We start from the raw sequence: 16431 nt of genomic DNA, 5'->3' as shown, positions 1-16431 counted from the left end.
GAACTACACTAAAAATTTTATTTTTATTGATTTACAATTTATACCTTGTGTACATTCAGAGAGAAACGAAGACACCTTACAATAAAAATACATAAACAATAGCGGCACTATTCACAATAGCCAAGACATGGAAACGACCTAAATGCCCATCAACGGATGAACGGATAAAGGAGATGTGGTACATTACTCAGCCATAAAAAAAAGAATGAAATAATGCCATCTGCAGCAACATGGTGCAACACAGATGAACCTGGAGATTATCATACTAAGTAAAATAGAAAGACAAATAACATGATTATCACTTATATGTGGAAGCTAAAACATGATACAAGTGAACTTATCTGTGAAACAGAAACAGACTCACAGACATAGAGAACAGACTTGTGATGGGCAAAGGGGAGTGGTGTGGAGGGAGGGATGGATTGGGAGTTTGGGATCAGCAGATGCAAACTTTCATATGCAAAATGGATAAACAACAAGGTCCTAGTGTAGAGCACAAGGAACTATATTCAATATCCTGCAATAAGCCACAATGGAAAGGATATGAAGAAGAATATATATATATACATGTATAACTGAATCACTCTGCTGTACAGAAGAAATTAACACAACACTGTAAATCAACTATACTTCAATAAAGTGAATTTTTAAAAACTACACAAAAATGGGAATTTCCGGGAGGCCCAGTGGTCAGGACTCCAAGCTTTCACTGCCAGGGGCCCAGGTTCCACCCCTGGTCAGGAACCTAAGATCCACAAGTCATGTGGCTCCACCAAAAAAGAAAAAGAAAGAAACATGAACAAAATTTAACCAAAGATGTGTAAGGCTTATACACTGGAAAATACAAAATGCTGTTGAAAGAAATTTAAGAAGACCAAAATAAAGGGAAAGATGTCCATGCTCAAGGATTGAAATTCTTAATATTGCTAAAATGGCACTCATTATCAAATGGCTCTACAGATTCAACGTAATCTGTATCAAACTTCCGATTGCCTTTTTTTGGGTTTTTTTGCAAAAATGGACAAGCTGATACTAAAACTCACACAGTAATGCTGAATAGCCATTTAATCTTGAAAAACAAAATTGGCAGTCTCATATTCCCAATTTCAAAGGGAATGGCAACCCACTCCAGTACTCTGACCTGGAGAATTCCATGGACAGAGGAAACTGGTCCATGGGGTTGCAGAGTCGGACACAACTGAGCGACTAACACCTTCTTCACTTTCACTACAATATTACAGGAATCCAAACAGTGTAATATTATATAAATGTAGATGTACAGATAAACAGTATAGAACTGGGAGTCCAGAAAGAAACCCCACACATCTATGGTTAATTGATTTTTGATGAGCATGCCAAGACTATTCCACAAGGAAAGAGTAGTCTTTCCAACAAATGGTTCTGAGACAACTGGATATAAGTGAATTTGGGATCCCTACTTCACACCACAAACAAAAATGATTTTTAAATGGATCAAAGACAATGTAAAAACTAAAATTACAAAAACTCTCAGAAGGAAACATAGCTGTAGGTTTTCATGATTTTAGTTCACACAATGGTTTTTTAAACACAACTTCAAGAAGACCACAAGCGACAAAATAGAGAAACTGGACTTCAACTCAAAAACTTCTGTATGTCTAGGGACACTACAAAGGAAGTGAAAGACAACCCACATATGGGAGAAAGGCTTCACAAATGACATACCCAGTAAGAGCCTGAAGTGAAGTGAAAGTCCCTCAGTCATGTCCGACTCTGCGACCCATGGACTATACAGTCCGTGGAATTCTCCAGGCCAGAATACTGGAGTGGGTAACCGTTCCCTTCCCTAGGGGATCTTCCCAAACTAGGGATTGAACCCAAGTCTCCCACATAGAAGGCAGATTCTTTACCAGCTGAGGCATCAATAAGAGTCTAGTATCCAGAAAATATAAGAACACTTACAACTGAATAATTTTTTTAGAAAAATTAACAGGTAAAGGACTTAAATAGACATTTTCCCAAAGATGTCAAAAAGCTAATAAACACTTGAAAAAATGCTCAACATCACTAGCTTTTCAGTTCAGTCCAGTAGCTCAGTCGTGTCCAATTCTTTGTGACCCCATGGACTGCTGCACACCAGGTCTCCCTGTCCATCAACAACTCCCAGAGTTTACTCAAACTCATGTCCACTGAGTTGGTGATGCCATCCAACCATCTCACCCTCTGTCGTACCCTTTTCTTCCCGCCTTCAATCTTTGCCAGCATCAAGGTCTTTTCAAATGAGCCAGTGGCCAAAGTATTGGAGTTTCAGCTTCAGCATCAGTCCTTCCAATGAACACCCAGGACTGAGATCCTTTAGGATGGACTCCTTGGATCTCCTTGCAGTCCAAGAGACTCTCAAGCCTCTTCTCCAACACCATAGTTCAAAAGCATCAATTCTTCGGCGCTCAGCTTTCTTTAGAGTCCAACTCTCACATCCATACATGACCACTAGAAAAACCATAGCCTTGACTAGATGGACCTTTGTTGGCAAAGTAATGTCTCTACTTTTGAATATGCTGTCTAGGTTGGTCATAACTTTCCTTCCAAGGAGCAGGTGTCTTTTAATGTCATGGTTGCAGTCACCATCTGCAGTGATTTTGGAGCCCAAAAAAAATAAAGTCTCTCACTGTTTCCACTGTTTCCCCATCTATCTGCCATGAAGTGATGGGACTGAATGCCAAGATCTTAGTTTTCTGAATGTTGAGTTTTAAGCCAACTTTTTCACTCTCCTCTTTCACCTTCATCAAGATGCTCTTTAGTTCTTCTTCACTTTCTGCCATAAGGGTGGTGTCATCTATATATCTGAGGTTACTGATATTTCTCCCGGCAATCTTGATTCCAGCTTGTGCTTCATCCAGTCCAGCGTTTCTCACGATGCACTCTCATGTAAGTTAAATAAGCAGGGTGACAATATACAGCCTTGACATACTCCTTTTCCTATTTGGAACCAGTCTGCTGTTCCATGTCCGGTTCTAACTGTTGCTTCCTGACCTGCATACAGATTTCTCAAGAGGCAGGTCAGGTGGTCTGGTATTCCCATCTCTTTAAGAATTTTCCACAGTTTGTTGTGATCCACACAGTCAAAGGCTTTGGCACAGTCAATAAAGCAGAAGTAGATGCTTTTCTAGAACTCTCTTCCTTTTAGGAATACATAAATCAAAAGCACAATGAGATCCTACTAAACACATACTAGGCTGGTTATAATCCCAAAAAAGGAAAATAAGGATTGACAAGAATATGGAGAAAACGGGCACCCTCATCCATTGTTAGTAGGAATGTAAAGTGATACAGCCACTGTGAAAAAGTTTGGTAGTTCCTCAAAAGTTAAACATAGAGTTAAGATATGACCCAGCACTTCCACTCTTAAGTACATACCCAAGAGAATTGAAAACATATATTCACAAAGAGACTTGTAAACTACTGCACATAGAGGTGCACATAGTCATAAGAGCCAAAAAGTAGAAACAACCCAAATGTCCAAACACTGATATATGGAGATGTAGATAAACCCACACCACTGAACGGCATTCCACCAGAAAAAAACGAGGTACTGACTCACAGTGCAACACAAATGAACTTTGAAAATACTATGCTAAGTAAAAGAAGCCATGCACAAAAGGCCACATGTTATGTTGATTCCGTTTATGTGAAATGACCAGAACACTGTTTATGTGAAATGTCCACAACAGGCAAACCCATAGAGAAAGAAAGTAGATCACCGTTTGGATGAAACGAAGAGAGAATGGGGTGGGGTGGGTGTGTACAGAGTTTTTTTTAAGTGATAAGAATCTTCTGGAATTAGGTGGTGGTGGTGGTTATACAACACTGTAAATATACTAAAAACCACAGGATTGTACTCTTCAAATTGGTTCAAATGGTGGTTACCTGAATTTAATCTCAATAAAAAAAAATTTAAGAAAAATATAAATGTACAATATGTAAATAATATACAGATGAGAATCAAAAGTAAAAGGAGAAATCAGAAACCAAACGGAAGGAATAAAACAGAGTGAAACCAAGCAAAACTTATATGGAAGGTGGTTCTCACATCAGCTCATACAACAGAAACTGAATATAATCAAAATTAGCCTTGAATGCTCCAGAGAAGACAGGGCCACACTGTCTCCAGATAAGTCCAACACAGCATCAACAGAAATGCCCACCAGCACTGGAAGTTGTATCCATTAGCTCTTGATGAGAAAAACCACCACCAAAATAAATCCCATTCCATAATTATGAACATAAAAACAATTAAAATGTATTCTTTCTCACGATTCTGTTGGGGGAACAATTCTGATCTCAATGCCCAGAATGGATTTTCGAGCACTTGCAGGTTATCAACTCGGGCACCTCAGGTCCCTTCCATGTGGCCTCTTCAACAGGACAGCTCAGGCTCATACATGTAGTTCTCAAGGTTCCAAGAGCAATAAGAGAGAGCAAGCCCCAATATGCAACACACTTTAGGTCTCTGAATGATTTACCTTAGCTATTATCTCAGTGGCCAAAGCAAGTCACATGACCAAGGCCAGATTCAGAATGGGAGGTGATCTTCAAAGTGGAAGAGGTAGAGGAATTTTGGAGACCGCTTTGCAAACAATCTAACAATCTAGCAGAGAGAAAAACAGGATTTTGGTTATTTCGTTTGGCATCAGATAAAGTACTTAGCTTGAACTCAAGGGATACTTTGTGTGAAAATCTTACCTCTAACCATTAAAATCACATTCAGCACTGTGAGATGCTCATGCAAAAACCTTGACAAACTAAGACAGACAAGGGAGCAGGAGATTCCCACATCTCCCAATGCACACATCCTCTGGGGCATGTGCTTCTGGAGGGGAAAGATGAACAGAAGCATCCACATTCTTTAAATTGTTGTTTCTCTAAAAAGAGAGCTAACATATGACCCAGCAATTCCACTTCTTGGTATATATCTAGAAAAAAACCATAATTCAAAAATATACATGCACCCCAATGTTCACTGCAGTGCTATTTACAATAGCTAGAATGTGGAAGCAACCTAAATGTTCATCAACAGAGGAATGTATAAAGAAGATGTGGCACATATATGCAATGGAATATTACTCAGTCATAAAAAGGAAAGAAATAATGCCATTTGCAGCAACATGGATGGACCTAGAGATGATCATACTGAGTGAAGTAATTCAGACGAAGACAAATATCGTATGTCACTTATATGTGAAATCTAGAAAGATGATACAAATGATCTTATCTACAAAACAGAAACAGACTAACAGACATAGAAGACAAACTTATGGTTACCAAAGGGGAAGGGTGTCAGGGGAGGGATAAATTAGGAGTTTGGGATTAACATATATAATAGTTTGTATAAAATAGATAATCAGTAAGGACATTGATGTGGCACAGGGAACTCTATTCAACATTCTTTAATAATCTATAAGGGAGAAGAATTTGAAAAGGAATATATATACATACACACACATATATACACACACACATACACACACACATACACACACATACACACACATACATATATGTATACACACATATACACATACACACATATACACACCTATACACATACACACACATATATACACATGCACATATACACACACATATATATACACACACATATACACATACCCATATATACACACACATACATACACACATATATACACACATATGTGCACACATACACACACATATATACACACATACACACATATGTACACACATATATATACACATACACACATATACACACATACACACATATACACATATACACACATATACACATGTATGCACACATATGTACACACATACACATATACACACATACACATATGTATGTACACACATACACACATATACACACATACATATATATACACACATATACACACATATGTATACACACACATATACACACACATATGTACGTGTATAACTGAGTCACTGTGCTTTACACCTGAAACCAACATGAAACTGTGAATCAAGTATACTCCAAAATAAAATAAAAATTAAACTTTTTAAAATGGTCCAAGCTTTAAAAAAAAAAAAAGTTGTTTCTTTCTTTTGTGAGCCCATGGGGTTTAATTCCCCAAAGTTTAATGCACACAGGCTACAATGCTCCTACACACGGATAACCAGAGCAGTAAATGTGGAGCTTCTCAAAACCCAGGGAGGGATAACATAATGCTTCACGGATAGTAAATCTTTGTCATAAGATACACACCAACTGATCAAAAGGAAAATGTTCCCTGTCATTAAATTCTAAGGACAAACTAGTTTACGGGACATAAAGGATAACAAAAGATATTACATGATACATCTTGAATAGAAATTTGGGCAGAAATTATAAAAACATTCCTCACTTGGCTATTTCTTATATTAACACTTAGTAACAGCTAAGTAAATAAAGCTTTATAAAACATTTCTCTCTGAGCTAAGCTAGACAGGTTATTTTCTTGTTGAGTCAAGAAACAAGAGTAGACGGGAATTCGCTGGTGGTCCAGTGATTGGGACTCAGCAGTTTCACTGCCAATGGCCTGGGTTCAATCCCTGGCGGCAGAACTAAGATTCCACAAGCCACAAGGCATGGCCAAAAAAAACAAAGAAAAAAGAATAGAGTACAGAATTAGGTAAATAGATATGATCCTTGAGCCACATCTGATAAACATTCTTAAGCTCATTTTCAATAAAAGCTAAACGAAATTCAGACTTACTCTCCAATATGTGAAAGAAATGTAAATATTACATTAATAATATAATAATCAATATATTTGTTGTAAAAATTTTTGAAGGCTAAGTATTTTCAGATATACCCTCCTGAAAGATCTAACGTAATAGAAAACACCAACAATTCCAAAGATTTCCAGCTTCACACTAGAAGCATTTACATTTTGAGATTCTGACTTCATCTGGTTTACATCTTGCTTCTTGACTTCCTGATATTTCTGCTAACTTTGAATTAACAGTCCTTTGAACTAACAGACTGCCATATATAAGAATTACTAAGACCCTAACAGATGTCTTTTTCAGTATTATTTCCACCAAATCAGAAAGCAGTAAAAAGCAGAGTGGTGACAGATGTGGTTCTCAGTTCACAATATGAACTGCACAAGTAAACCCTAATATTTTAAATGAGTGAAATAGGAAAACAGATTCACAGCAACTGAACAAAAATCTTCGAAGACTATGAAGATACTCTAAGACAGGGTACTACATTTTTTTCACACCACCATCCTCACTCACCACACACAGAGCACAGATTCCAGGAAGGCTGGTGAAAACAGTTGCTTAAATATCACCAAATGTATACATGAACTTCTACAAAATACATTTTAAATTACCATTCATTTAATATATTTGTTTTATATTATAGTTTCAAGTTGAAGTTCAGTTCAGTTGCTCAGTCTTGTCCGACTCTTTGTGACCCCATGAACCCCAGCACGCCAGGCCTCCCTGTCCATCACCAACTCCTGGAGTTTGCCCAAACTCATGTCCATTGAGTTGGTGATTCCATCCAACCATCTCATCCTCTGTCTTCCCCTTCTCCTCCTGCCCTCAATCTTTCCCAGCATCAGGGTCTTTTCAAATGAGTCAGCTCTTCGCATCAGGTGGCCAAAATAGTGGAGTTTTAGCTTCAACATCAGTCCTTCCAATGAACACCCAGGACTGATCTCCTTTAGGATGGACTGCTTGGATCTCCCAGCAGTCCAAGGGACTCTCAAGAGCCTTCTCCAAGACCACAGTTCAAAAGGTAAAGATGAAGTTACCTTATCTTAAAAAGCATAAAAGACAAAATTTTTATCTCCCAGCTGGAATTCCAGAATGCATGCCTGGTCTGCAATCTACTGAACAGATCAACACATCAGGTCATACTGTTATAAGAAACTGGACACTGTCATTCACATTCCCTTCCTAGCTTTGCTCAAGAGGTGCCCAACTTGCTACCCATATCAAAATCTAAGAAACTGAATATATCAGTTTTTCTATCATTATAGGAAACACGGAAGGCTTCCCTGGCAGTCCAGTGGTTAAGACTCCATGCTTCCACTGCAGGGGGAGAGGTTCAATCCCTGGTTGGCAAACTAAGATCCCACATGTCAGGCAACACAGCCAAAAAAGAAAAAAAAAAAAAGAAAAAAGAACCACTGAACACCACCTACAGAGACAGAATACTTCCAAAGAAGTCTCTCCATCTCGTCTCTACACTGGTAGCTGAGTGAGCCGAATACAGAGGCATTCCATCTGCCCAGGGTTACAACAGAACTCATATTCTTCCTTACCCTGGCTGGCGGCTGAAATGATTCACTTCAATGATAAATATTTCATTCCAAAATTAGAAATAAAACAGAGTACCCAAATACCCCTGAATAAGGTAATACACTAATTATTCTAAATTCTCAATCCCATCCTCTCCTGCCATCTCCAACATTCGTGGTCTGTAGCTTTGCCTTCTTTGGTGCTCCTGATATCTCTCTACTGGATCATCCCCTTTGGTACAGCAGCATCACATGCATTCCCCAAATAAACCTCTGCCTTGAACCACAGTCACCTCCAACTACCATATCACCTGAGTTCCTTTATACCAAAAGCTCTTCAAAGACAGGATTAGGGTTGCTATCCCTGCTCCTCAACTCATGTGCTATCCTCAAACTGCTCCAGGTGCATTTCTGTCTCATCAGGCCACTAAGACTGCATGTGTCAAAATCACCAAGAACAGCCTTGTTGCCAGAACCAGTGGTCACTTCTCAGTTCTTGTCTCTCTTCACTGACGTCCTAGCAGTGTTAACACAGCTGACCAATCTCTCCTTGAAATGCTTCGCTTCTCTTGGTTCTCTGTGATACCAAAGTTCCCTTGGTTTTTCTCCAATCTTAGAGGCTAAACCTTCTCAGTCTCCTTTGCTGACTTCTACCTTCCTCCTTTACTTCTAAACACTGGTGTGCACCAGTGCTCTATCCTGGGCTTGTTTTGCTTCTTCATCTATGAATCCTCCTCGGAGGCAGCCTCAACCAGTTCCACGGCTTGAAATACCATCTGTGTGGTAATAACCCTGACATCTCCATCTTTAGCCCTGTTGCCAAGAACCTCAGATTTATATATCCAGCAGCAATCCTGATATCTTTATTTAAATATCTAGCAAGTATCTCAAATGTAACATGGCTACAATGGAGTGCTATATAGTCCCCCAAAATTTGCTCTTTATCTAGTCTTTGATGTCTGAATAAATGGCCTCACCATCTCCCCAGCTGCTCAGCCAAAAATCTAAGAGCTATCATTGATTCATTCCTCTCTTTCATACCTCAACTCTAATCCATCAGCACGTTCTTTTGACTGTGGAAGGGAAAATGTTAGTTGCTCAGTCATGTCCAACTCTTTGCAACCCCAAGGACTGCAGCATGCCAAGCTCTTCTGTTAATGGAATTCTCTAGGCAAGAATCCTGCAGTGGAAGCCATTCCCATCTCCCGGGGATCTTCCCAAACCAGGGATCAAACCCACGTCTCCTGCATTGCAGGCAAACTCTTTCCCACTGAGCCACCAGGCTCCAAAATATTCTAATATCCTATGAATATTCAAGACTCCACTTTATACTTTTCCCATTAGTGCAACAGACTGATTGCACTAATGGCTCTGATTTTAATGCCTCTCTGACTCTTTTCACACCTCTCTGTATACCTGCCCTTTGGCAATGCCCCTCATATTAGCTGTTGATGTACTCAAGTAACCTGCCTTGACCAATGTGACAGGAGCAAATTGAACACAAGCTAAGGCTTAAAATTTTGCCTGCCCATTTCTACTTCCTTTCTTGCTTCTTTATTATGACCCTGAGACTAGGACTGAGCCAGCCTGACAGTAAGAACAGTCATGTAACAACAACATACGAGGATAGCAGAGTTGTCCCAGCCGTCTGAGTTGAGGCCATCCTAGACAATCAACAACCAGCTGGCCCTCCCAAACGTATCAGGGAAACCAGGCAATATGGCAGAGTTGCCTACCTGACCCACAGCTGATCACAGACACGGGCAAGCTCAGTCAGGATCAGCTGAGCCTGGCCCAGAAGGGCAGAATTAGCCAACCATTCCATTGACTAAGCAGAAAGAATCCTTTTTTCTGTATGTCACTAAGTTTATGGGGATATCTGTCATACAGCATTACTGTGGCAATAACTAATAGAGACACCATCATCCCTCGTCAGGACTATTGCAACACGCTCCTGTTAGGTCTCACTACTTCCTTCCTCATCTTCTTACAACCCTTGCTCTATTCATCAATCAACACAAACTTTTTTTTTTTTTTTGGATGCACTGGGTCTTCATTGCTGCATACAATCTTTCTCTAGTTGCAGAGAGTGGGGGGCGGCTCTGCTGTGGTGTTCGCTCTTCTCGTTCCTGTGGCTTCTCTTGCCGCAGAGCACTGGCTCCAGGCACAAGGGCTTTGGCAGTCGCAGCACACAGGCTCAGCCGCTCTGCTTCATGGGCCCCAGAGCACAGGCTCAGAAGCTGTGGCACACAGGCTTAGCTGCTCCAAGGCATGTGGAATCTTCCCAGACCAGGGATTAAACCCGTGTCCCCTGCTTCAGCAGGTAGGTTCTTACCCACTGTGCCACCAGGGAAGGCTCAAGCAACAAAACTTTTAAAAACAGAAATCAGCTCATGTCCTCAGTCCTGCTTAAACCCTCTAACGGATTCCCTGAACTCAGCCTAAAAATCTCTTAATTTAGGACACCACCTACTTGTCCAACCTCATCCAGTACCACTCTCTCCCTGGCCCACTATGTGTCAACCACAACAGCCTTCTTCCTGTCCTTCACACACAGCAAATCCATGGCATGTTGGGGGGCAGGCAGTCTTTGCAAATCATATCACCTCTATCTAGAAAATCATTCCACCCGCTCTCTCTTGCTCACTCTTTAACCAATAACTTCTTGTAACTCAAATTCAACCTATATGTCATTTTCATCAAAAGACCTTTCCTTGACTATTGTTGTTGTTTAGTCGCTAAGTCATGTCTGACTCTTTGTGACCCCATGGACTGTGGCTCCTCTGTCCATGGAATTCTCCAGACAAGAATACTGGAGTGGCTTGCCATGCTTTCCTCCAGGGGATCTTACCGATCCAGGGATGAAACTTGTGTCTCCTGCATTGGCAGGCAGATTCTTTACTGCTGAACCACCACGGAAACCCTCCTTCCCTTGACTACATAAACTAAAATAATCAGTCACCCTGATTAAATTAAAATAAGGATTTTAATTCTCTGCATCATACTTATTACTTTGCAGCACTTTTGTTATTTGGGTTTTTTCCTCATTTATTTTTATTAGTTGGAGGCTAATTACAATATTGTAGTGGTTTTTGTCATACATTGACATGAATCAGCCATGGATTTACACGTATTCCCCATCCCGATCCCTCCTCCCACCTCCCTCTCTACCCGATCCCTCTGAGTCTTCCCAGTGCACCAGGCCCGAGCACTTGTCTCATGCATCCAACCTAGGCTGTTGATCTGTTTCTGTTATTTGTTTTTAATCGTGTGATCTCCACACTGACTCTAACTTCCACACAAGCAGAAACTTAGCCGGTGTGTTCACCACTGGATCCTCAGCTCCTAAAACAGTTCCTTCACATACTAAGCACCCACTAAATATTTGATGAATGTTACCTGACATGGAATAAATAAAAGATCAGATCCTTTCTGAAATCAAGTTTTTCACAAAGAGAAGGGGCTAGGCAAGCTGAAATGGCAAGGGAGAAAAGACAGACTGATCCTGAGAAGGAATTTTAGAAGCAGAGAAAAAAACTCACCCAACAGATGAAGTTAAGCATGTGGACTCTGAAAACAGCCTAGAATGGAAGCCTGGCTTTGTTGCTTCCTAGCTTTGTAAACATGGATATATCACTCACTTCTCTGAGCTTGCCTCCTCATCTATAAAATGGGGTAATAATTACTACTTCACAGAGTTGTTGTAAAAATTAAATATATGTAAAGTGCTTAGCACAGGACATGGATCATAGTAACTACTCAACATTAGTGATGACGGTGGTGGTGGTGGTGGTGGTGATATCTAAATCAGCCCTGATATTGATTAAATTGGCATAATCCATAATATCTCACTCAACCTGTTGAGTCTATCTAATTTTTTTTTCAACATTTAGGCATTCCATATTGTCCCTTCTCACCAAGAATGGAATCTGCACAGGACCTAGAGCCTGAAGAGCTGGGTTCTGGCTCTACCACTAACTAGCTGGGTCACCTTGGGCAAGTCACCAACTTCCCAGAACTGAAAATTAGCTTCTCATAAGCTCTGTCCATCCCCAAGGTAGAAGGGGCAGGAAACCATATGCGAAGAAGTAGAGATACTTGCATAACACAGAGACACAGAGGCAGAGAGACAGGAAGGGAGATAAGCACTCTGCTCAAGGGGGCTTCCCTGGTGGTCCGGTGGCTAAGCCTCCAAGCCCCCAGTGCAGCAGGCCCAGGTTCAAACCCTAGTTAGGGAACTAGATTCCAGCCCCTGCAACTGAGAGCATTCAAATACTGCACCTAAGGATTCCGCAAGTCCCAAATGCCACAAGGAAGACTGAGGATTCTGAGTGCCACAACTGAGACCTGATACAACCAAATAAACAAACACGTATTTTTTTAAAAATCACTCCACTATATTTCAGAGCACAAACAAGAATGTCTACAAAACTTAACTCAAAGCTTCCCAAACTGTTCCAGAACACTACAAACTTGTCAGATGATACCAGTCCACAGTCTCACAAGGGCAGGCACATGGGCTAATTTTACTCTCTCACTGACCAGTGGCCAGCACAGTGGCCAAATCATATTATTACAGTGTGTGTTGATCACATGCTTGCTGAAATGGACAAATATATTTAGGGAAATCAGGGCTAATCAATGTCAAATTGGTTCCCTGTGTGCATTTCTCAGAACCTCTTAAGACATGAATAGGCTCTGTGAATCATATAGAATACTTTCCAATCTTATCTGATCACAGAATTCATTCTGTTTCCCTTGAACCTGATTAACATCTCCCAGAGTTGTAGTATTCTACAGAACAGTGTGAGAAACATCTTAAAACATCTTTTTTTTTTTTTTGGCCATGCTATACGGCTTGCAGGATCTTAGTTCCCTGACCAGGGACTGAACCCAGGTCCCAGCAATGAAAGTGTGGAGTCCTAACCACTAGACTGCCAAGGAATTCCCAAGCTTACATAATTTAAGTCATTTTTACCATCACGATATAAACATCTTACTCTTAACACATAAGATAATTAAAAGGCCAATTGTACTTTGACTCACATCTAGTACATGGTTGTTTCACACCAAATCCTGCACCTCCAAATCACCCATCACCAAGCAGGACCTTGATCTCTCCCATCTCCTAAGAAGCAGATGTCCTGCTGGTTTCTCTGCCTGCTGCATGCACCCTCACAACCAGTCTGCTCCACAAATCCTCCCACCTTTTCTTCCACCACCCCTTCTCTCTACATCCTTAGTCTTACTATGAACTTCCTTCAACTTCTTTAATTACAACTCTTCTCCTTTTATAATCAACCCAACAGGTTTTAATCTTATAATCTACACTATCATCCTATGCCTGAAAACTTCAAAGTACTTCTCCCTTTAATAATAAAGGCTGGTCCGTCACTTGCGTTCTCCACACTGGATCCTCTTTTGGGTTATTCCTTAATCTTAACTACATATCATCACGTCAAATTCTACCTGGGTTCCCTCTTCCCATCCTACCATCTGTTTCCTAGAGCTCAAGGACATAGATGTCTTCATTTCCCCATGCCTTTGTTTGAGTTCTCTCTGCCTAGAAGAGCACCTGTTGAAATCCGACTCATTTGTTAAGCTCCTGATCACAGGTAATCTCTTTCATGGAGTGTCCCTGATATACCACTCTGGTCACAATTAGCTACTCCCTTTAAGATGGAGAAGCTCTATACAGTCAGCAAAAACAAGACCGGGAGCTGACTGTGGCTCAGATCATGAACTCCTTATTGCCAAATTCAGACTTAAACTGAAGAGACTAGGGATAACCACTAGACCATTCAGGTATGACCTAAATCAAATCCCCTATGACTATACAGTGGAAGTGAGAAATAGATTTAAGGGACTAGATCTGATAGACAGAGTGACTGATGAACTATGGACGGAGGTTCATGACATTGTACAGGAGACAGAGATCAAGGCCATCTCCATGGAAAATAAACGCAAAAAGGCAAAACAGTTGTCTGAGGAGGCCTTACAAACAGCTTTGAAAAGAAGACAAGCAAAAAGCAAAGGAGAAAAGGAAAGATATTCCCATTGAAATGCAGAGTTCCAAAGAATAGCCAGGAGAGATTAAGAAAGTCTTCCTCAGCGATCACTGAAAAGAAATAGAGGAAAACAACAGAATGGGAAAGACTAGAGATCTCTTCAAGAAAATTAGAGATACCAAGGGAACATTTCATGTAAAGATGGGTTCAATAAAGGACAGAAATGGTATGGACCTAACAGAAGCAGAAGATATTAAGAAGCGGTGGCAAGAATACACAGAAGAACTATACAAAAAAGATCTTCACCACCCAGATAATCACGATGGTGTGATCACTCACCTAGAGCCAAACATCCTGGAATGGGAAGTCAGGTGGGCCTTAGAAAGCTTCACTACGAACAAAGCTAGTGGATGTGATGGAATTCCAATTGCGCTATTTCAAATCCTGAAAGATGATGCTGTGAAAGTGCTGCAATCAGTATGCCAGCAAATTTGGAAAACTCAGCAGTGGCCACAGGACTTTTGGAAAAGGTCAGTTTTCATTCCAATCCCTAAGAAGAGCAATCCCAAAGAATGCTCAAACTACCGCACAACTGCACTCACCTCACACGCTAGTAAAGTAATGCTCAAAATTCTCCAAGCCAGGCTTCAGCAATACGTGAACCGTGAACTTCCAGATGTTCAAGCTGGTTTTAGAAAAGGCAAAGAAACCAGAGATCAAATTGCCAATATCCGCTGGATCATCAAAAAAGCAAGAGAGTTCCAGAAAAACATCTATTTCTGCTTTATTGACTATGCCAAAGCCTTCGACTGTGTGGATCACAATAAACTGTGGAAAATTCTGAAAGAGATGGGAATACCAGACCACCTGACCTGCCTCTTGAGAAACCTGTATGCAGGTCAGGAAGCAACAGTTAGAACTGGACATGGAGCAACAGACTGGTTCCAAATAGGAAAAGGAGTACGTCAAGGCTGTATATTGTCACCCTGCTGATTTAAGTTATATGCAGAGTACATCATGAGAAACGCTGGGCTGGAAGAAGCACAAGCTGGAATCAAGACTTCCAGGAGAAATATCAATAACCTCAGATATGCAGATGACACCACCCTTATGGCAGAAAGTGAAGAGGAACTAAAAAGCCTCTTGATGAAAGTGAAAGAGGAGAGTGAAAAAGTTGGCTTAAAGCTTAACATTCAGAAAACTAAGATCATGGCATCTGGTCCCATCACCTCATGGGAAATAGATGGGGAGACAATGGAAACAGTGTCAGACTATTTTTGGGGGCTCCAAAATCACTGCAGATGGTGACTGCAGCCATGAAATTAAAAGATGCTTACTCCTTAGAAGGAAAGTTACAACCAACCTAGATAGCATATTAAAAAGCAGAGACATGACTTTGCCAACAAAGGTCCGTCTGGTCCAGGTTATGGTTTTTCCAGTGGTCATGTACAGATGTGAGAGTTGGACTATGAAGAAAGCTGAGCGCTGAAAAATCAATGCTTTTGAACTGTGGTGTTGGAGAAGACTCTTGAGAGTCCCTTGGACTGCAAGGAGATCCAACCAGTCCATCCTAAAGGATCTCAGTCCTGGGTGTTCATTGGAAGGACTGATGCTGAAGCTGAAACTCCAATACTTTGGCCACCTCATGCAAAGAGTTGACTCATTGGAAAAGACCCTGATGCTGGGAGGGATTGAGGGCAGGAGGAGAAGGGGACGACAGAGGATGAGATGGCTGGATGGCATCACCGACTCAATGGACATGAGTTTGAGTAAACTCCGGGAGTTGGTGATGGACAGGGAGGCCTGGCGTGCTGCAATTCATGGGGTCACAAAGAGTCGGACACGACTGAGCGACTGAACTGAACTTAATTACCTCAAGGCAACTGGACAACTTATCACAGATATATAAAGCTAGTTGTACATATGAATGCAGAGACGATAGAGTTGGGAGAGAAAACCATGAACCAGGTGAGTCTAACAAGCAGCATGACCATGAGGATGGTGACAAAAGGAGAAATCAGAAGGGTATTTGCATGAATGGCTTGAATGCTAAAGGAGAAAGGCTTCTGTGTGTCCTGCAAAGAACAAAGGGAAGCCAGGCAAAGACTACAGAAGAAAGAGCTGCAGAGAAGGGAGTGTTCTCA

General features: G+C 40.9%; 1 protein-coding gene across 5 annotated transcripts in view; it reads right to left on the bottom strand.

Moving 5' to 3' along the window:
* Positions 1-16431, bottom strand: part of TEC (tec protein tyrosine kinase) — a 154606-nt gene that overhangs the window by 123742 nt on the left and 14433 nt on the right. For 2 of the 5 annotated variants that reach the window (XM_061146027.1, XM_061146026.1), the window contains one exon: positions 4503-4627. The exons of the other annotated variants lie outside the window; for them this stretch is intronic. The gene's annotated coding sequence lies outside the window, so the exon portion shown is untranslated. The remainder of the gene's footprint in view (positions 1-4502; positions 4628-16431) is intronic. 5 annotated transcript variants of the gene reach the window in all.

The sequence above is a fragment of the Dama dama genome, chromosome 6 (genome assembly GCF_033118175.1).
Source record: "Dama dama isolate Ldn47 chromosome 6, ASM3311817v1, whole genome shotgun sequence".
NCBI classification, from domain to species: Eukaryota; Metazoa; Chordata; class Mammalia; order Artiodactyla; family Cervidae; genus Dama; species Dama dama.
The sequence above is the reverse complement of the archived record's forward strand: the minus strand, read 5'-3'. Positions and strand labels throughout refer to the sequence as shown.